Source organism: Rhipicephalus sanguineus, chromosome 9, assembly GCF_013339695.2.
Source record: "Rhipicephalus sanguineus isolate Rsan-2018 chromosome 9, BIME_Rsan_1.4, whole genome shotgun sequence".
NCBI lineage: Eukaryota > Metazoa > Arthropoda > Arachnida > Ixodida > Ixodidae > Rhipicephalus > Rhipicephalus sanguineus.
The window spans coordinates 94,887,058-94,909,636 of NC_051184.2; the positions used below are offsets into that span (position 1 = coordinate 94,887,058).

The window sequence follows — 22,579 nt, forward strand, 5'->3', positions numbered from 1 at the left end:
CATCCGTGTAAAGGTTAACATGGTCTTTCTATTCTTCATGCAGCATGAGTAATAGCTGCTTCAAATCTGACGATGAGATCTCTGCCTTACGCCTTGCGAACCCCTGGCACTGTTGGGAGTTCCACTGTTGGTGTTGGTAGTCCTTGGGAGTTCCATTAAACAGCTTAGTAAAATAAAAATATCACACCATCTCCCGCTAAAGGGGACCATGAGGCGATGCGAAGCAGCGTTCGGCATGTCGAGCCCGCGTTTAAGAGGGGGAGTGGAGAGGGGGAAAGGGAGAGAGGGGGAGTGGAGAGGGGAAGGGAGAGAGAGGCAGTGGAGAGGGGTTGGGGAGGAGGTGACGAGTGGAGGTGTGTGGAGAGGGTTTGCGCATGCGCAGTAAGGGTGGTCACACCGCACACCACCGGTTCGAACTCCGCCATAAGATGCTTCGCATCTAATAAGTTGACGACTAGTCGACTACTAACACTAGATTTTCCTGGAGAGAAATCTGGCACTAATAGCACCATGTGCGCCTACTCGCACCTGGTGTAGTGACGCGAGTAGTGACCATAAAATGGTAAGATCAAGAATTACCCTAGACTTGAGGAGGAAAGCCCATGTATAGTCAAATTTAATCCAGATTCCCAGTAGTACTAAGCGCGAACGTAAGGCGAGGGACAAGAGGTACAAAGACGCAGCGCTTCCTATCAGAAGTTTATTAGAAAGCTTGTGTTTGCGCTTTGTACCATTACAAATAACTTGTTCCAATTAGTTCAAATCGCAAATTTCTCAGGGTTTCCCACAGCAGCGTGCCTGCTAATAACGTGGGTTATGGCCCGTAAGAAAAGTAATTTTAGTTTCCATTATTTTTTATGTTATGTAAGTTAGGCAGCCGTCCGTTTTCACGGTACAGATATATTGGCATAGTCCTCCGCGGCGAGCGACGTTGTTCGATGTAGTACGTAGGCACGTGAGCTCGAAATGAGGCCGGAAAAGTTTTGTAGTCACGCGCAGCGGCGGTGCGTCCTTTTAATAGCGCGCGCCGATCGTGCCAACGCGAGGTATGCGCCTTGTATAAATGCTGTGGGGCCATCCGGCGGGCGAAACGGAACCGGGTCTGTCCAGTCACGGTGCGGTCCGCCCGGAGGCGTGACCTCTGACCGGGTCAAACTAAGCAGTATGGACGCGGGCGAAAGCGCGACTAAAATATTCACGGGAGGCCGCAGTGGACCTCTTCTTATCGACATATCTGTACACGCCCCGAGGCTCTGGCTTGCGGTGGCCGTGCCAAAATATGCTCTGTAGAGCGTTCCAAGATTTGCGTCCTCTTTTAGATGCGAAGTATCTTAAGGCCGAACTCAATCCGGTGGTGTGCGGCGTGACCACCCTTACTGCGCATGCGCATACCCTCTCCACTTTCCCTCTCCCCCTCCCTCCCTACTTCCCCTCTTCCATACCCCTCTCCCCTCCCCCTTTCCACTCTTCCTCTGAACGCGGGCTAGACATGCCGAAATTCTCTCCTGCGCAACGCCGCGATGAGCTCGAGCGCATGCGCGTCCCCTCCCCTTCTCTCTCCTCTCTTACGCTGCCCCCCTCTCGCCCGCCTGTCGACCGCGTTCCCCGCTCGCCCTGTGAGAATTAACGGCCAGGCTAGATGGAAGATACGACGCGCGTAGCGTCCCTCTTCGCGTTCCACGACGCGAGGCCGGTAGCATGCCCAAAGAACGCCAACGGAACGCGATCGTGCAAATGCTCCGGCTACGCATCGCCTCATGGTTGGCTTTAGCGGGAAATGGTGTATCTTTTTTTTCTTTTATTATTAAGGCGAAAGCCTTAGATGACCGATCAAACGGGAAAATTGACCGGCGTCGGCGTCGACACGAGTGATGCCAAAAAATCACCAAGCGATTACGTCGCCATACGACGCAATCGTGACGTCACAGGTCGCACACATTTGGGACGTCATCATGACCTTAGTATGACGTCACATGACGACGTCATTACATATCGTCGCTTGGTTAAAGGTGCGCCGATCGCGAAGGGAGTACAAAACCAGGTGAGGTGCTGGAAGCTCTCAATGTCTCCGATCCTGGAGGCAGTCTAAAACCACGTTAGGTGCAGAAGGCCTTCGGAGGGGGGCGAGGGAGTATCAATACGTCGACTGAGAAGAAAAATAAGAAGATGGCTGTCGCCTTCGAGTCGTCTTAGAGGAATGTCAAGGGACCCTGTCAGTTTTTCTCCCTCTCTCTCTCTCTCTCTTAGTGAGGGGTTACAGAGGGGGGGGGGGGCGTGCACTGTGAGAGAAATCTAGGAGAAAAAAAGGTTGTGGTCCGCCAGACGAGCGTTCGGTTTTCTACCCTACCCTGCGGGTGAGTGAAAGAGGACAGGAAAGAGAAGGTGGGAACACTACACACACACACACACACACACACACACACACACACGCACGCACGCACGCACATACACACACACACGCACACACACACACACACACACACACACACACACACACACACACACCGATAATGCAGCAGTCCGTGCCTACATGTTTGCCAAGGTACAAGCATTTTCGTTTGAGAAAATGGGCTTCTACACTCTGGTCAGCTTATTGAGGTCCATTCTCGAAGCGAGGTCAATTATCCATTATCCGAAGCAAGCGACCACGTAAGCACATTCGCGAATGTTGATATGCTAGTGCCGATTGTGCAGCTTCGTGGCCTAAAGCACTACAATTTGATAAATTAAGTAGACACTAAAGGCAAAACCGATTTTTATCATATTAGTACATTATTGTGTGAGATACGAAGATCGCCACGCTTGCTGCGAGAAGACTCTTGGTAAGCGAGAAAACGCGCAAAAACAAAATGCAGGTAGCGACGCCACCGTCAAATTCCCGCACCAATCGCCTTGGCGTCGACTATGACCTACGTACGTAGTTACTAATCGGTAAAAATTAAGCACATTGTCCTCTAAGGGGTCCAGGGACTTAACATACCGAGTTTCAATGAATTTCATTGAGCCAATATCGCCAAAATACAAAACAATGACTTTGAAATCCACGACGCTACGCGCGGAGATTTCGACATGAAATTTAAAAATGAATATTTGTCCTTGACTTTCTCCTCCATTAATATGCCGATGACGGTGAAATTAACGACATTAGAGTTCGCAGAGTACAATTTATCAATCTAAAGCCATTAATTTTTTTCAATTTAAATTCTCGTCAGTGCTTCCGCTTATAGTATCACGCTGTTGACGGCAGTCTGGAGGTGTGCCCATTGTTTAATTCCATTGTAAAAAAAATATGAAAGGAAGTATTACTACCTCAGTTTCCTTCGTGTATTCCTAATTCTTTCTTGTTTATATAAGTCACGCTCACTTATAAAAGAAAGAATGGAAAAGAACAGCGGTGTTTCGTGGGGTGCTCCTTTATGCACCCAACAAAAGCGAACTTCGCACAAAGTCAAGCGAACTTCTCACTCTAACAGCCCCGGGACTTTCTTCACAACGCCTTGCACGACTATATAATGCAGGTGATGATAGCGAAAGTCCCTCTTGCCGCCCGCCTCCTACACGCTTCTCTTGTATTTTTTTGTTCTTTCACTAAGGCGAAATCCTTATTATACGGCTTATAGTCGAAAACTACGGCATCCGGCGGCGCGTTCAACTCGAGTGGTACTGAAATTCTCGTGATGTTAAACACAGATGTAACGAGCCCAAATGATTGGCAGTCGGAATTAAACCGGATGCAAATTGAATTTAATCAATGTACAGTACGGTCCACTTTTAGAGGGAACACGCGAGCGCGCGGCCGGCGGTACGCGGAGCGCCAACTGCTGGCGAGATTTGGAAACCTGGAGCATGCGCATAAAGGCGCAAGGGCGGTGCTTGCCGCCGTTCGTCTGCTACTTACCGCCCCTGCGCTTGCCGTGCGCTGGATAGCGCGTTCGTTTTTCTGCGGCGCGATTCATGCCCCTGTGCTCTCCCTGCGGCTCGTCGGGTAATCAGCGCGCAGAACAAAAAAAAAGTACCGTTCGTTTATTGCTGTGGTTTCTCGGCAGCTTTGACGCGATTCCATTGATGGCCACAGCGGCTGAATTTCGATTACGGGCGAAATGCAAAGAAAAGCCATGTGCTTATAGTATTTAGAAGCACGTTAAGGAAACACTTGCGATTGAAACTAGTTCGAAGTCTCCCAATACGGCGTGACACCGAATGATATCCTTGTTGTGGCTTGAAATACCCCAGGAAATGTTAGTTATAACTCTCGTGATTTTTTTAATCGTTAAGGCAACATCGCCAGAATATGCGATGACGTGCACTTTTACGAAAATTATTGCGTTTCACCAACACGCGCGATGAAAAATGGTGTGCGTGGAACGACGTGGAGTAAACAAAGAAGACAAAATTTATTCGTCGTATTTGTGTGACAGAGTATAGGTGAGCCAGGCCAGATCTATAGCCTCGAAACATTTTAAAAATGCAAAGCTAATGAAACATGTCTCTGCCCTGTGAAACGCGAAATAAAATGCAGATCTGTGCAAGCAAAGTAGGACCAAGCGCGACATACCAGGCATTGAAAAAAAAATTACACTCGTAATGCCGATGATTACGCTGGTAATCGCAAAAAAAAATAATAGGCTGTTTAGCACTCGGGCTTTTGGTTTCATCGTTTTGGGGTGTCTAGAGAAATGTGTGGTGGATCCTGGGTCTTCCATTCTCATATGAACCTAAGTCACTTCGTGCTCCAATAGCGTGCCCTAGACTTCGTTCAGTAACGGGTGACGTCACCTTCAGCGTCGACTACGGCCTTCATCCTTTCAGGCAGAGACCTGTACAGTGCTTCTGTGAAGGATGAGTCGCACTTGAGCCGCTCCCACTCTTCGTTAACCGCAGCCCAGAGGTCATCCGCAGATTTTCCATGAAGACCTAGACGGGAAAGAGACGTCTTCATCCTTCCCCACACATTTTCTATTATATTCAAATCAGGGGACTGTGGGGGCCACATGAGCACAGTCACTCCGCGCTGCTGTAGTAGGCGATCGACCTTTTTGGCGGTGTGCACCGGCGAGCGGTCGTGCTGAAAAATGCAGTCATGCTGCGGTGTGATGTGACTGGTGATGTGCGGGAGGCCGACGGTGTCCAGAATATTTCTGTATTTGTCCGCTGTGAAGGCCCCTTGTATGCGCACGAGGGGTCCGAGGCCGTCACGGGTGATGCAGCCCAAACGCTCACCACAGTCCGTCCGCTTGCTGCTACTCGCTGAACAAATTCAGGCCTGAACCTATATAGTAACAAACACGAACGAAAAAAAAAGTTGTAGAAGGCTGTATTGTGCAGCACTCTTGTCTTGCAATGCCAATCATGTTATAACGGAAGGAACTACGAGCCGAAACAGCAAACTTAACATTATTATTACGGCGAAAATGCTGAGGCCCGGATACTTAATTTAGGTGCATTTTAAAGAACCTCAGGTGGTCCAAATTCCCGGAGCCCACCACTATGGCGTCACTCGTAATCATGTCGTGGTTTTGGGACGTTAAACCCCGGATAATATTAAGATTATTAATACGAAATTCAGGGTTTCATTCTCGGCCGCAGATACCTTGATATTTCTGGTGCAAACATGTTTTCCAACCCACGCATGTGGCAAAATGGGCGTATGATAAGTAGCGTATAATTTCTAAACGAGTTCCGGTCGCGGCGCTTGGGTGCGTTAAAACTCAAATTTACAGTTTGCTTTACCATGGAAGTTGTAGCAACGTTCGGGAACTAGAGAAGATTTAAGAGAATTCGAGCATACCGAGTTCTATCTGGACGCCAGACACGGGCCCTCTGATCCCATTTGGTCGTGAACGTGCACTCGTCGCTGAAGACCACTCGGCCCCAATCGTCAGGGGACCACGCTTCATGCCGCTGGGTAAACGACAGGCGCTTTGACTTGTTCACGTTCGTCAGTAGCGGTTTTTGCACTGCCATCCTGCTCTTCAGTCCTGCTTCAGCCAGCCGTCGCTTCACAGTTGTTTTTGAAGCGGTCAGTTGAAAACACTGGCGTATTTCACTAACTGAAGCTCGAGGGTTGTCAGCAACATATGCAACGATATTCATATCGTCTTCCTGAGTTGTCACTCGTGGCCTTGGTTTCCGAGGGGCGTCCTTGATCCTATTTTCATCTCTGAAGGCCTGGATAATTCTATTCACGGTCTTAAGTGGCCTCTTCACCATGGCAGCGACGGCGCGCTGGCTGTATTCTTTAGTGTAGAGCTCGACTATGCGAAGCCTTTCGTCCTCAGGTACCCTGGCCATGCCACTTTTAAGAACTAGCACAGCCAAAAATGCGATCAGCAAGGAAATGCGCCCCCAGCTGTGGAATTCTGTGAAAGCAATAACGAAGCCAGCACTTGCGTAACCTAGTGTCAGCGCTTATCAAAAAGTTAATCGTAAGCTTTCCACATACTTTTCGAACCAGCCAGCCGCTTTTGATAAGACAGGAAATCTGATGGTTGATGCAGCGAGCATAGCAAGCTTGTCTTTCCAACCATATAAATATACAAAGGCGCTAGCGCGCGCCGAGTGCGGGGGCGGAGAAGTAGCAGACGACGCGGGCACGAACCGCCCTTGTTATTCTATGCGCATGCTCCACGTTTCCAAATCTCGCCAGCAGTTAGCGCTCCGCGGACCGCCGGCCGCGCGCTCGCGTGTTCCCTCTAAGAGTGGACCGTACTGTACGTTACAGCAAATCTAGAGTGAGCTAAAGAATAATAAGTCGAATCAATCAATCAATCAGTCAGTCAGTTTTCATTGTGTATTATACATCTAATTACCGGTTATTGTTAAACCAGTAATGCGCCAGAGCGCTTTCAAGGATTGTGGCATGGGTCCGTTTTTTAACAAAAGGGCTAATATTGAACCACAAGGCAAATAAATGTAAAGAAATGCAGGTAAATAGAAACAAACACAAGTGTTACGATAGCTTTGGTACAAAGTCCTGTTCTCACTTGCTCTTGTAAGTTACGTAGATGTATACGAACAGGTTGCCTACATAAACAGAATAATGTGGATGTTGTCACGCTACAAGGTAAAGTGTTCCATAATTCGCGGTGATCAAAAGGAAATCAACAGGAACGTAATCGAGTGTGAATCAACGTACGGTCAGTGTCACCGGTTTAGAGACCGCTAGGTCTCAGAATCTCTGAAATTTGTAACTGGATTTGGTCGAACTGCGTAGCATATTCTTAGCGCCTTTCAGAACAGGCCGGAGATCTGAATTCAAGGCTGCCTGCCGAAGCAACGGGAATATCCCGTTTTTTTTGTTTTTTTTTTGTCGTATCCTCTAAACATTCGACGGTGACTGCACATTAAGGTAAAGGAAGCGTTAATGAACGCACGCTGAAGTGAATCAAGATAATCAACTGTGAATCAAGAACGCACCACGTGACTTAAGGGGGAATCAAGAGCGAATGAAATAAAGGACTGGCGTGAATTGAGAGTGAATCAGGCGAGTTGAGCTTGATCGATTGATTCAAGTGGGAATCAACGTACGCTTTTCGCGTACTATACATGTGAGTTATGAAAGCTTCGCTAGGAATAACAGAAACGGGCGACGGTCGCCATCGTAAAGAAGTTTTGCATTTCGCTAATAAGACGCTGCACTACTTTCAAGATTGCTACTGAGAGGCTATATACGCACCTGCACCCAGCGTCACAACAATGCTCGCTAATAAGGCAGGGCTTGTAACCTTTTGCCGTTGCGTAAAGCCGCTCTAACTCCATGGCTTAGCAGCGATGCAGTGCCGACTCGTGTGGTCCCAATTATTCGCAGGCCGCGAGCTTCGCGTAATTGCGCATGCGCATTTGAGATAGCTCTGTGACGACGAGGCACGCGGAAGCGCCCGTCCGTTTCACTTCCTGCCTCGTCAAGCGCATTGTATCCCGGAATTAAGAGGCTCACAGCTTATTTGTCAGGCCTCGTTTATCTTGGCGATATAGTTCGTCGATGCACCGCCTAGCGTCGCTGTCTCCTTAATGAGCACCGACAGAACATTTATGACTTGTCGTATTCATGCGTTCAATGCAACCCATCTGAGCCTTGGAAAAAGAAAATAGTCCACGAAAAGTTCTTGAGGCTTGTTAAACAAGTCTTGGGCTGTTTAAGAATACTCTGTAGCTCAGCTTCGCGAATGAAATAGCAACTAAGGCCTTGGAAACGCCGTTCAATAAGCATGACGTCACTGAGAGTCTGCTCTTTCGTACATCCTTTGTTGCCAAGTCGCCTCTCATTGTAACAGCGGCGTATTTTTATTCTTATTATAGCAGGGTAATGTGCTAAGAAACCTAAACTACTTTTTGAAATATATTGTAGCTCACAAAATCTGCGTCAGTCGTGTCGAGCGCCCGTCAATGGCCTTCGAGATCGCGGTCGTCGCGCAGAAATGACCGCGCACGCTGCCCGATCTATAGGAGCTGCGCCATATTCAAATTTCGGAGCTGGAAACAAGTCTGGGCTAACTTCTGACACCGCATACTCGGACACAAGTGGCCGCGATGTAATCGGATATTGACGATTTGGTTCAAGTCGGGTGAACAAGAAAGTAGCCAAAACGTAGCCAAACGTTTTTTTTTTTTTTCTCTCTCTCTGTCGCCACCAGTTTGGTTCAAGTCGAGTAAACACGAAAGTAGCCAAAAAGTAGCCAATGCGTTTCTTTTCTGCCGCCACCATTCTAGCTGGTTCGAGTCTAATGAACAAGAAAGTAGCCAAAAAGTAGCCAATGCGTTTTTTTCTGCCGCCACCTGCCCAGAAAAGTAGTCAAATTGGCACAAAGTAGCCAAACCTGTCAACCCTGAGACCGCTACCTTGTGCGTTGTGTGTACCGGCCGTGGCAGTGCTCCCTTATGGGTTGCAAGAAATGAACGTCTTTCGCACCCTCAAAGCACTGTCAATAAAAACACTGGCGAAAGTCCGAAGAGCCGCGGGGGAGAGCAGCAGGAGTAGGAGGTCGTAGGTTGCGAACGTATCTAGCCTTGCGAAATTTGCAGGCTCCGCCTGGCTTCCTCCCTTTCAGGTTATGTCGAAAACATTATCATTTTTTTTTCGAAAGCGAAGCGCGTGAAGGCTACCCAGAAGGCGTGGGCAGCGCGGTCCAACAATGCACATTCCGTTGGACTATGAGCTATCCCGCGTACGGTGCTATCCCGGCCTCCATATCACCGCGCCACACCTGCAATATGTCTCACTCATCGCAGTCACATGTGAGGTCTGTAAGTGTTTAAAAACTTCAGTAGTAGTCGCGACACCTCCCACCTGAATGTACAGTGTCCACGCCTTTGTCTGCATTTTTCTACCGCCGGTCTTCGGTCTTTTTCTTTCTTTTTTTTTTCGCTGCTGTGTACTTCTTCTAAACTCTTCTAAAAGGAATCAGTATGCCCGGAATGTGGGGCCGCGGGAGGTTCGAGTTTTTTGAGTGAAAGTGAAACTACCAACTGTAGAGGGGGGGGGGGGGTGAAGAACAAGATGGGGAGAGGAGGATGTGCTCGCGGTTGAGAGAGCAAAGCCAGAAAGACCCGCTTGATCTAGATTGTCCGGGTGTCCACTCTCGGATTATTGTCGTGGAACGCGTTTTATCGCCCGTGCAATGCTCGCACGACCGGCGCACTGATTACTTGCCCTCTCGTGCTTTCGCTTGTACACGTGCGTTTGTTACGCGCTTGCCTGCATTCGTACATGCAACATGTGACAGCGTCTTCGTATTCCACCGTACTGCTACGCGGCTGCGTATACATTTCCTTTATTTCTGTTTTCCCGTTGTTCCCGGACTGACAGCTGTCACGTTTTGGGGGCTGGCTTTCTCCGTTTGTTTGTCTGTTGATTTTCGTAGCCGATCTTGTTATTATGCCTTTAAGTTTGACGTCCGTCGTCTCGGGTGTGACGGACCGAGCGCTCAGTTTTGGTCTCGCTTTTATCGTCGGTCGCGTTGCATGTTTGCGCTGTCAAAATCTTTCGTCCCCCCCTCTCGATGTGACAGGATTAAGATGCCTCGCGAAAGTACGGCGCCGCGGTTTGTACGCCGGTCTGTCGTGCTTCTCTGGATGCCATTATGCGTTACGTGTCATTGAAAAGGCGCTCCGAATGTTTCTTCAGCTGCACCCCCTCCCCTTCCCCTTTTCTTTCCATTTTTTTTTTTTTTTTTTGCCTTGCTGCCTTCCTCTTCAAGCTTTGCCGCCGTGTCGGGCGCGGCTGTCGTGACAGGAGCGTTGTTTAGCCGGCCCTTCGCTGATCTTTTTTTCTCGTTATTTATATCTGCCAGCACTGCGCGGCGTTTGGATTCGACGTGATTGACAATGACGCGCGTAATGCTGCACGCTGGACAAATCCCCGGTGCCGTGTGTTTTTACCGCCGTTAGAGTTATGCACTCCGCTGTCTGGAATGGCGTCGACTCTTATTCGGAGCTCTTGCGATCTTCGCTCGCCGAAGATGTCATCGTCGCGACGCGACAGAGGCAGTCTGAGACATTGACGGAGGGTATATGGAACATAGTAGGGAGGTTAAAGAGCTGGTGTTTTACTGTTCACACCCTTAAGAGTTTAGAGGTGCAAACGTTGTAACAACACGCCTCAGCCGATATGGGCCGCGCGAGAAAAGAGAAAATGTTCAAAGCTCTGACGCGCGGCGCCGTAACTTTTCCGCTTTGTGATTATTCGAAAATATTTGGACCTCGCTTATTTTGTTTGTCAATCAAGCGGCGACACGGAAACCGCAAGAACCCGTGACGTCAAAATCACGGGTACGCAGATAATGGGCGGAACTGTCCCGAGCAATACTTGAAAATATGCCTAATAGAACTTATTTCATCGCTGAACCTTTCGCTGTGTCATCCGCGTCCAGGAAGATGCTTCTAATACGCTGTTCCCTCTTGTGTACCTTTCAGGTGTCTCCTTTCGACGAGACTCTACAACTCGTGACTGAGGCCTAGCGACCAGCCGGAAACAGTGGTAAGTGTTGCCACAGTGTAATCTCTAAACGAACCTCCTTGCTTTCTCTTGTTTTTTTTTTCATCGTCGTCGTCATAGCCTCAATTGTTCTAACACGAAAGTGTTTTATGCCAGAATCAACCAAGAATTTACCGACATCAGCCGAGTGACTTCCGTCACGGAACTGACGTCAGCAAAAGAGGTTTTCTGACATCCGCGCGAGATGTCTCTTAATTTCGGTTCCCAATTCGTACCTCTTGTTCCGCATTTTTCATTTTCCCGTGCTGCCCTCTGCCGTTTTCGTAGGGGGGCGCAGCGTTTCGTGGTGACACGGGACAAGCGGTATCGCCAGAGCGAAAGTCTCTGATCGAGAGGCGTGCGGAGACGAGGCCAAAGTGTTTCGCGGCTCTCCCGCTAGGAGAAGGGCGCATGCGCCGTTGCACCGTGAAAAAGGCGGACTGACTTCCGCTTTGAACTTCCGGTCTCCACTTCTTGTTATAGCGTAGCTAAGGAACGCATTTACAAGGCCTCGTTTACAAATGACTGTTGACATTGTTGACACCATGTCCTGTGACAGAAAGGGCTTAGAGAAAGACCCATTGCGTCGTGCGCATCCTAGCGTTGCGTGAAAGACGATGACGCGGAGGAACTTCGGCGCGCGTAGATTTTAACAGGGAGCGTTGGATATGTTGCAATTTTTTGATATGGTGCAAATTTGCGCATTCGTATTTGTTAACATCAAAGAACGCTGAAACTGCTTCTATGGAGGCACGTTTTGCTTTCGTATTGTGTCCGATTCGTACGAAAGAGGGATAAACCATTTTATTCCTCTTTACGATTTTTTCGCACAAGAACACAGCGGCACAATTGTAAGGAATTGTACGAATTAAGATCATAAAGATTAATCTATTCCAACTAGACAGACATGCAGCAAAGCCTCGTTTTCTTCACTCATAATAGTTAACGGCAACACTATTTCTATTCTTTTTTTTTTAAGAATGTATCCCATCGTCACCGTGTAAAACAGTATCGGGTATGCCGTCATCTTGTGTTGTAGCTCTTTCTTGTACAACAGTTACTCACACACGCACGCACGCTTCAGCCTCTAGAGTCCCTACAACAGCAAGTATGCAGGCCGTTTCCCACATTTTTTTTTCATATATAAATTTAAAAAATGTGCAGGCCGTTGGCGGCCGCAACAGCGATGCCACAACGCGTTACGCTGACCTGAACATATTTAACGGCAGTGGCCAGCCCTTTGTTTTTTTCTCTCTGACCCGGGCAGTGCTGTTTTCACGTTTCCATGCACGAAATAAGGAAACCTCGTTGTGAGGACGAGAACAACGAAATAAGAACAAACGCACACACAAAATCAAGACATTGACTGTGAGCGCATAAGTTGATGGACATAATCCACATTTCACGATGTATCGATATTGTACGTAGCATGGCAACCGTTTAATACGTACTCTTTGAAACTGACGAAACCTGCCCTAACCCTTCGCCCCGCCACGGTGGTCTAGTGGTTATGGCACTCGACTGCTGACCCGAAGGTCGCGGGATCAAATCCCGGCCGCGGCGGCTGCGTTTTCGATGGAGGCGAAAATGTTTGAGGCCCGTGTACTTAGATTTAGGTGCACGTTAAAGAACCCCAGGTGGTCGAAATTTCCGGAGCCCTCCACTACGGCGTCTCTCATAATCATATCGTGGTTTTGGGACGTTAAACCCCAGATATTATTATTATTGCCCTAACCCTTCTTAGCGTCACTTTACGGTCGGATGCTTGCACGACAGCAAACACCGGACATTCCTCCAGTCATCGTCGTCGGCGCTTGCCCATCGATCACTTCTCGCTGCTCCTCAGCACTTCGTGTTTACCGCTGTCCCTGCTGCTCATAGAGTAGCGGCCTGCACTGAGCACACACGTCAACGGAGTGACGACCACGGACTTTCGAGTGTAGACCGCCGGAGGCCTTGGCAAACAAGCGAACGTAATTCGCCGGCGCTGTATGGTGAAGAGAGGAAGCGCTTCCGGAGCTTCTGTGTACTCGTACTTTTTTGTTCTTTGATTTTGGTTTGCTCTAAGATCCACCTCTCTCTCTTCTTCATCACTTTTATGTCGCCGCGCTTCATTTTTTTATATTTCGTATATTTCACTTTGGTTCATATCATCTTTCTTTTCGTAATTACGTTCCTCATGCTCACTTCATGTTCGACAAAATTCCACTCAGCCGCAGCCGACTCATGAGATTGATTGATTGATTGATTGATTGATTGATTGATTGGTTGATTGATTGATTGATTGATTGATTGATTGACTGATTGATTGATTGATTGATTGAAAACTTTATTGGAATTTATACAAAGTGCTTTCGCTTGTTGGCTTCAGCACCATAGTATCATGAGAGAAAAGGGGAGCCGTTAGTACAGGATTGGCCTCCTTGATGTCACGGCTATAGCATGACACCCCATGCAGGTAAAGATATTATGAAGGGAGACGTGTCCTTTCTTGTTTCGTTTTTTTTTAGCGCTGTCTTTCACTCGTAATCATGAACCAACGAGCCCAAATGCGTACCCTACTACAGTCATGTACCCGCCGCGGTGGTCTAGTGGCTGTGACGCTTGGCTGGTGACCCGAAGGTCGCGGGATCGAATCCCGGTGCCGCGGCGGCCGCGTTTCGATGGCGGCGAAAATGCTTGAGGCCCGTGTACTTAGATTTAGGTGCACGTTAAAGAACCCCAGACGGTCGAAATTTCCGGCGCCCTCCACTACGGCGTCTCTCATAATCGTATCGTGGTTTTGGCACGTAAAACCCCATGGCTATTGTTAATATTATGAGGCGTCACATCCACAGTACGCGACAGACGCAGCAGAAATTAACGTGTGCAAGAACCTATGACAAAAGTCAACAAACCACTTCACTGACTACGAGAATGATCGTAAGATGGCGTTCTGACACATTTTCTCTTTAACTGCAGTTGAAGGAGAGGAACAACTGATGAACAGGTTGTTTCACGCTTAGAGGAAAACTTGGAGCGCATTGCAACGAGCTCCGAGTTTTCTCCTAAGGGTGCAACAGCCTGTATACATCCAGTGGACGCGGTGTTCACACCACACTCTCGGGTCGCTCAAGATAACGCCGGTCAACTGGAGCTAGAAGGCTTCCGCTTCGCCGCAGGCGTTTCTTTCCGAGGCGGCAGCAGACGAGCGCGATGACGTCGTCTGTCTTGTTTGATGTGGAGATGGCAAATGTGCGAGAAGCGCTGAGCGAGAGAGACAGAGAGGCTGATGGTACGAAAGCTGGGGTGCCCGGATGTTTGATCGTGTCCTGCTGCAAGAGCGAGCTACAGTGTCGGCGGCGCGGAGCCGTCGTGTTTGTCCACTCAGTCGGTAGCTGCTGCAGCAGCTTCTCACTTCTGAAGTATAGGCTGGCCGTGTGTGCTTCGAGATGTTGCGGGATTCGGTGCCGGAGCAGCCGGTTATAACCGGGACACGGCGAAGAGTTGAGAGACGGGCGATGCGAAGCCCGTCTCGGCAAGTCACTTACTCGGTGTGTGTGCTCGGCTGCCCCTGAGAGTGTGTGTCAGTCTGTGTGTGTGTGCGTGCGTGTGTGTGCGTACACGTGTGCGTGCGGAGGGGGCATATTCTTATAAGTACAAAGCGTGTAATCTCCCTCTCCCATTCCTTCTTGCGACTTCTTATTGGTTGTGAGGATTCTTCACACGTTAGCTCTACGTACCCTCGCAACGCCGTAAGAAACTCGTATGTAAGCACTCAGACAGCAGCCATGGCTGTCCAGTGGAATGTTTGCTCGCGCTTGTATTTCCCTTTGTTTGCTGTAGCCTTCCTCGCTGTACACTTCTCATCCAACCCTATTATCTTTTGGTGAGCGTCTACTTAATGTGCTTATAAACAGAGTTCTTCATCTTCCTTTTTTTTTCTTCGTATTTCTTTCGTCTTTTTTTTTTTCTTGATGTCGGCCTTCTGGTAAGCTTGCCTGCCGCGCGGCGCCCCCGCGTTTGCGCTGGATTTCGTGTAGCGTTCCCGTGTCTATTCTCAAATGCGCGTAAATGTTTTCCTAATCTCTGGTGCGTACTTGAACTTCGATCTGAACCACCAATAGGCCGGTGTTCTTTCGTCATATTACTTCATTCGTTTGAAATTTCAGTTTGTCACGTCCTCTTCTTACATTGAAGGAGCAAACGTTTTTCCTGAGAGAAGCTGCTGCTGCTCACAGGAAAAACGTTTGCTCTTTCAATGAATTTATTCAATTAATCTTGATCGTTGCGGCACCTGACGAAGCAGATCTCAATCACTCGCTTCCTTCTTCGTGGTTTCTGGGTTCCCCTTCAGCAGCGCGACGAAACACAGTTAACCCTAGGAATACACAAGGGTACACGAAGGCCAAGGTGCGAGTAGCACTAACAGACGCCTGAGTCAAGGTTTATGGTTGTCTCCAATTCTAACTGGGAAGCTGTTTATCAAATGGTTCCTCGTGAGTCGATCCAGAAAACTATCATCATCATAAGCGGGTATGTGCCACAGAGGTTGGATAAATCCCACTACTCACCTCTGATCCACTGAAAAAGAAGTCAACAGTTAGCCCAACAAATGGCTGCGAAGCGACGCCGCCGAGCCGCATTTACTGCATGCAGCAACCTGCCTGCTCTTCCTGGTCTTGAAGTAAGCTCCTCTGGAGTACATAACCTGATATTAAATCTTGATGTTACGAAAAGTTCTGGCCCAGATGGTATTCCAAATATGTTTCTGAAAAGGTATTCAGAGTGGTGTGCTAATTATCTTACTGTAATATTTAAAAAATCAATAAGCTCTGCAACAGTTCCCCAGCTGTGGAAATTAGCAAACGTCGTGCCTGTATTTAAGTCCGGAAACAAGCCAATAATACCAAATTATAGGCCAATATCTTTACTTTCTACCAGTTCTAAACTTTTGGAGCATATCATTCATAAATACATTGTACAATACCTAAATGCACAGCATATACTTTCCCGATCCCAGCACGGCTTTCGTGCGGGCTATTCTACTGTCACGCAGTTGCTTGAATTTACGCACGACATTGCTTCTTCCCTTAATGACCGAGGACAGATTGACGCCATATTTATTGATTATTCTAAGGCCTTTGACTTGGTTTGCCATGCTAAACTTTTAGTTAAACTTCGCGCATTTTTTGGCGACAATAAGCTAGTTGACTGGATAGCAGATTATTTGCGGTCACGCACACAATTTGTTACGTTTAACCGCGCGAAGTCATCTTATGTACAAATCACATCAGGGGTGCCCCAAGGTTCAGTCCTTGGGCCGCTCTTGTTTATTATCTATATAAATGACGTAGCAGAAATTATCGGTGACACTCAAATTAAACTTAGAATGTATGCAGATGACTGCGTTATCTATAACACCATCTCAAATGTTGAAGATCAGGAAGCGCTTAACAGAGTTTTTTCATTGTTTTGTAACTGGAGTGAAACCTGGCAAATGTCTATTAATTTCAAAAAGACTGTAGCCATGACCTTTTCAAATAAGAAACAGCCTCTTAATTTTATATATAATAATGATGGTGTCAGTCTAGCTCGTGTCACGGAGTTTAAATACCTTGGTGTAACTTTGACAACAAATTTAAAATGGCACACGCATGTCGAGACACTCTGCAACAAGGCTCTTCGAAAACTTTGGTATCTCCGACGTACGTTAAGCAACTCGACAAAAGAATGCAAATTGACAGCGTACAAGACCTTGGTCAGGCCTATACTCGAATATGCGTCGGTTGTTTGGTCACCTCACCACAAACATGACATAGCTATGCTAGAATCTGTTCAAAAAAAAGCAATAAGGTTTATTTTGCGTCGCTATGACCGGCGGTTCTCGCCTAGTGCGCATGCGCATGTTTTATCGCTGCAGCCTCTCGAACATCGGCGCACTTGCGATCGAATCATCCTCCTGCATAAGATAGTTCACACCGGCTTAAGTGTACTAGCACCCATTTCTTTTGTTGCAGCTTCTGCACGCCGTACGCGACGATTCAATTCCCTAAATATTATGCCGTTTAGAGCTAGTCTTGATTGTTTTAAGTTTTCCTTTTTTCCGCGGACCGTGGATCTATGGAATGAGCTTGATGGGTCTCTGCGCAGACTCGATGCTCAGCAATTTGAAAAAGAGTTGCGAAATCATGTATTTTGTTAAATTGTATTTTTTTTCTTCATTGTGCTGAACATCTGTATCCACTCCTGCTATGTCTCAATAACTGAGACAGCAGTATTTGTAAATAAATAAATAAATAAGACCCCGAGTACGTATACAACGAGACAATACTAGGGAACGGGAAAGGCAACCGCGGCTGCCAGCAGACCCCGAAGCGATGGAAGGCCTACGCCAACGACGACGTCCCCGTAGACCTATAAGAGGTGCGAACGCTCGGTTTCAGCGCGAGTTTCTGTCTCTGGAGTTCGGACTACCGTCTCGTATCTGTGACTGTCTGTGGTTTCACTCGAACCTCTCTACACTGAGAATGAACGTAGAAACAGCCTAGCATCACCTAGCCCAATGCCTAGAAACAACCTAGAAGCAGCAAGACTAGTCATCGGAATCGTTCAGTTTCGCAGTTTCAAGCCTTGCGCGGCTTAGTGTAAGCTTCACCATTTTTTTTCTTTGTTTCCTTTGAACACCATTACAAACAAAGGGAGAGAGGGAGAAACTTTTGTTCGTACGAGCATAAGAGATCTTCCTCGTATGGTGGAGGAAGATCGTAGGGTGGATCTGAACCATTGGCTCGCGCCACTCCACGTGCCCGCGGATCAGCCCGCGCTGTCCCTGCACCTCTGAGCTGGTCAGCGCGGTCTCCCAGGAGGAATTTGAGGGTGAAGGAGGTATCCGGGTGGGTGGGGACATTCCCAGTTGCGTTGATAGGCTGTGGGCTTCGCTCAACAATAGCGGCAGCAAGAGGGATATTGTGTGGGGTGGAAGAGGTGAAGTATGAAGAGACAGGGTAATGAATTAGTCTGAAGCTACCGCCATGGAAAAGCTTCATCTAGGTCGAGTGAATTGTGTGGTGGTGGGAGGCACGTCCGGCTTGGTCTGTAATGTTGTAGCATTTCATTGTTGTTTAATGGGGGAGGCCGAGGTAAAAGCTAATATTTATTTATTTTATTTATTTATTTATTTATTTATTTATTTATTTATTTATTTATTTATTTATTTATTTATTTATTTAACAATACTGCCTATCCCATTCGAGATTATTGCAGGAGGAGCACATATTAAAGTGTCACATAATAAAAGTAAAAAAACGAGACAATAAAGCAAAAAATTTAATAGTACACTGAAAATTGGTGAGCAAGTACAACCTATAGAAACTGCTGCAATAACTATACAATAGCGTCCGTAGAAAACCGCACCAGCTTAAACAACAGTAAAAATTAAAATATTTCGAACGATTATACGCATTTTCAGGTGCATACACATAAGCATGAAAAAAAGACGCATTCCGTCGCAGCTGATACATTCAAGTACAGTAAAATAAGTACCGTATTATGATATACTGTCGCATATGCGTTAAAAAAAACGAATTTGATGCTAGTGTTGTGTAGATACGTTGGAGAAAAAAACAACAATCAAGAAAAGAAAAAAAAAAGCTGGTACATATACTGATTCGGGTAACGAACATTGCACAGTAAAGTATAATTTCTGAGAGGAAAAAGACAAGAAACGGAAGGACTATTGCGACTGCATGGTGTGCGCACCCAGGTGTGCGCGTTCTTATCGGGCAAGCACGAACTGCATACTTCTCGGTGCGGCATATACAACACATCCCGGGCCAATAAAACGTCTCGCTTCGCTCATTCCTGCGCAAACAGCAGCTGTCGTTCCGCTGCAGAGAGCTTTCTTCGAGCACGAGGGGAGGAGTGAGAATTCGTTGTGTTTTGTTTGGTCGCGCGGGAGCTCTGCCAAGCGTGTCGTGCAAACAGGTGCGGTCTGTAGCTTTCTTTAATAAGTGTGTGTACGAAGAACGCGGCCGTACTCGGCGCCCTTTCGGTCTCTCCGCCTGCCAATTTCCGACTGCTCGACCGCTCTGTCATCTTGGCCGACGCGCGACGAGTGTCGACTCCTCGATGGCTGTGGCGCGCATCACTATATGATCACCGGTCGGTCGGTGCTCGTTCGAGAGAACCTCGTCGTCTCTCTTCCTACGCTTCGTCCCTCAAAGATGTAGGAGCAACGCTCGGATTGAGCGCTGAGGACTTGTCGACTTGTATCGTCTAGCTGTTTGTCCCGGCGCTCCGTGGGAATGGGTATGCGTGTGTTTGTGTGTTATCTATATCCCACCTCACGTACGTCATTCTACCTAAGCTCAGTAGAGCAGTGACTCGCCAAGCCGTGCTCGTGTATTGGTTGACGTGGGAAGCCCAACCGCTTCTTTCGCATTTACAGATTGCAGAAGGAAACGAAGGGATGCGCTCAGTCACAATACCTAATTGCTGTAGTCTGTATATCGAAACACTGACAAAAAAAAAAAGCAAAAAACATCGCGATGGGGAGAACTGCACATCCACAAGCCCTTGACAACTTTGACTTCCTCGTCTTCCTCTTTTGGAGCGCTGTAGGTGCTATATGCAGCATAATATGTGCATGTGACGTCCGTACCGAGCCGTTAGAACACATGCAGTTTGTATCGACATATGAGCATCTGCTCGTATGTTCGTGTTTTCTCTCTCGCTCTCTCTCTCTCTCTCTCTCTCTGTGTGTGTGTGTGTGTGTGTGTGTGTGTGTGCGTGTGTGTGTGTGTGTGTGTGTGTGTGTGTGTGTGTGTGTTCGTTCCCGTGGTATCCATCGATTTAAAAAAAGCCATTCGAATAGCGCCTCAGTTCCCTTAGTTGGTGATGAATTCACCTTATAAATTTAGTTTTTTTTTTTTAGATTCCCCTTCTTTAGTTTCCATAGTTGGTGATGACTGAGGGTGGGTCCCCCAATAAGGCCCTGCCTATACCGAGGCAGGATCTTTGCTTCCGTAAGGGGCCGACGCGTACAGTCGGCCGGGCGCTCTCCGATGACATTGACGTTGGACGTCTGCACTGTGTGTTCGCGCTTACAGTGTGCTGCCTGGTGTTTGACCGCCGGGAGTGGAACACCCTGTCGCGCGTATTAGCTTGGTTCCCATATATAGAGTCGAGAATGTCCTGCCCTCCATCATACATGCACTCCGAGCAATAACTGACTCTGTGTGTCCGAGTGGACTATCGCTATGGGCCATCTTGTTCCGGCTCCGAGCGTAGCCAAGCAATTTTGCTGCGAACGGCTGTGTAACAACGACAGAAACATTTGCGCTCCTTTCTCGTCCGCGCCTTCTCTCCTGGCTCCTCCTTCGATCTGTCCGGCCTTGTCGTACTGCTAGCAGCTCCACTTTGCACCCTCCATTCGCTATATTGAGCTGATCTGGAAATGTCCCTTTCATTTGCAGCTCGCTACTGCGAGCACCATATGTGACATTGACAGCGTACTGTAGGCGCATATGGGTTTCGCCGAAGCACGTTCAAGGACCGTATCGTAGTAATATAGTGCCAGTAATGATAGTAGGTAGTAGTAGTTGTAGTTGTAGTAGTAGTAGTAGTAGTAGTAGTAGTAGTAGTAGTAGTAGTAGTAGTGATGATGGTAGAAGACTCTAAGAAAGAAACGTGTCCTTTGACTCTCCTTTTATGCGTGTGAGAGTCACATGCGTAAGTACTCCGTTTAGAGAGGCACGTTGACTCTCTTTAGGAAAGTCTTGCATTGACTATCTTTTCGAAAACGCGCCTCTCTAAACGGAGTACTACACATGTGAGTCTCACACGCATAAAAGGAGAGTCAAAGTCTTTAGAGTAGTAGCTGAAGTAGTTGTTGATGATGTCGGTCGTTCAAAACGGGGGTCACATAAGCCAGGAGGATCGGCCACTCACAAAAACAAGAAAAAAAAAACGCGTAGGAAGGACATAACGTACACGAACAATAAAAGAATTATGCATTGAGAGTTATTCAAGTCCTTGTGGTTTTCGACATCGTCTTTTTCATATTCCATCTTTGTTGCCCCGTCGTTCTACTCAGTTCCATATAAGTTTGGCCACGCTGCACATAATTGTTAATACGGTATGCTACCAGTATAGCTTCCGGTTCTGCCATTCCCGCAACTCTAAATGCCGCAAGAGAGTGATACTTCAGTACACCTAACGCGGAGTCTTGCGATGCGTCGTATGTCGACCACCGCACTGTGTCGCCGTCGGATCAATGCGTGTAGTATAAGATACGACGCCCCAAACGTGGGGGGTGGGGGGCTTCCGCGCAATGTGCTGCGTGTCGCATCGAACTGTAGCACTCGTCGCGTTAGCGCGTCGATGCCGGCCGAAGGCGAATCGAAATTCGAAGTTTCCCGTGAGCTGCGGCGAGTTATTCTGCTGAAGCTGCGCTTTGTGTCTGTCGTGAAAAAAAAAAGAAGGAAAAGGAGAAAAAGGAAGAAAAAAGAAAGCGCAGTTTCTTTCTTTTATAATGGTGGAGAAATGGCGGCATTATAGTGGAGAGGAAGGTACGATCTAGAGAGTGCAGAGAAAAACCACATGCGCACACACAAAAAAAGAAAATGCAGGTTGCGTCGTCCTTGTACACTAGAGAGAGACGAGGGGCTCCTTCGGGGCGGCGTTATACACCGGCCTGAGCTTTCAATGGTTTCGAACTCCGCAGCAGCGGCGGCGGCGGCGGCTAATGCGTCTTTTGTTAAAAAAGTCCGCCTCCTATCGTGCAACGAGCGCAAAAAACAGGTGAATGACATTGAAGTGGGTGGTAGTGAGGGGTGCCGTTATGGATCGCCGCTTGCAGCTTTTCGAAGCAGCAGCATCAGCCCCACCAAAACTTCGTGTTTATCTCTTTTATACATCCATTACTTGGAATCGCTACTTGATTCCTTCCTTCTTTTGTTCGATTCGGCCTTATTTATACCTCCCTCGGCTACTCGCCTTCTAAGATGTAGCCATCCAGGCCTCGCTCCCGACCGGCTTGCAGTTTTTGTTGTTTTGTACATCTTGTTGTTGTTTATATGGCTGCTGTCTCGTCGCTTCTTTCAGTTTGGCGCTTCCGGTTCGGCGTGCGCCGATGCTGTTCTTGTTTCAGGCCGTGGCTTTTGTTGTTTGCCGCTTATATCGTTGAGAAGCCGGTTATATGCGGCCTTTTGTGCTTCTTCCTTTCTTTTTGTTCCGATGCTTACATGGTTTTGCCCGACTCCGCAGCCATTTTCAATGGACCCTAATGTGCTTGGTCTCCTTGCGTCCTCTTTAGGCGCACCGGCCTCCCCTTATAGATGGCAACGTCGAAGTTCGCGTCGATATTTTGCCACTGCCGGTGTATGTCGTCACGATTTTTCTGAGGTCCATTGTGGGAGGACTCTTGCGAAGCCCGTGACAAGGGTGTACGCCGTGCGTCGTGCCGCGCCTTTTATGTTGCCACTGCGTCGTTCAGCAGTTTAGCGGTACGAAAAAGAAAAAAAGTTGCCCGAAATCGCGGAAACTGCGCACGGAGCTTGGGAGGCAACCGGAACGTGGAGGAGGGCTGTTTAGTTCATAGCCGCAAGCGTGTGCGACTTCGCTTCC

General features: G+C 47.9%; 1 protein-coding gene across 2 annotated transcripts in view; it reads left to right on the forward strand.

Annotated features, from left to right (window-relative positions):
• The window catches only part of LOC119406031 (protein O-linked-mannose beta-1,2-N-acetylglucosaminyltransferase 1), a 304,633-nt gene that overhangs the window by 180,487 nt on the left and 101,567 nt on the right, over window positions 1-22,579 (forward strand). For both annotated transcript variants that reach the window (XM_037672875.2, XM_037672877.2), the window contains one exon: window positions 10,912-10,975. The gene's annotated coding sequence lies outside the window, so the exon portion shown is untranslated. The remainder of the gene's footprint in view (window positions 1-10,911; window positions 10,976-22,579) is intronic.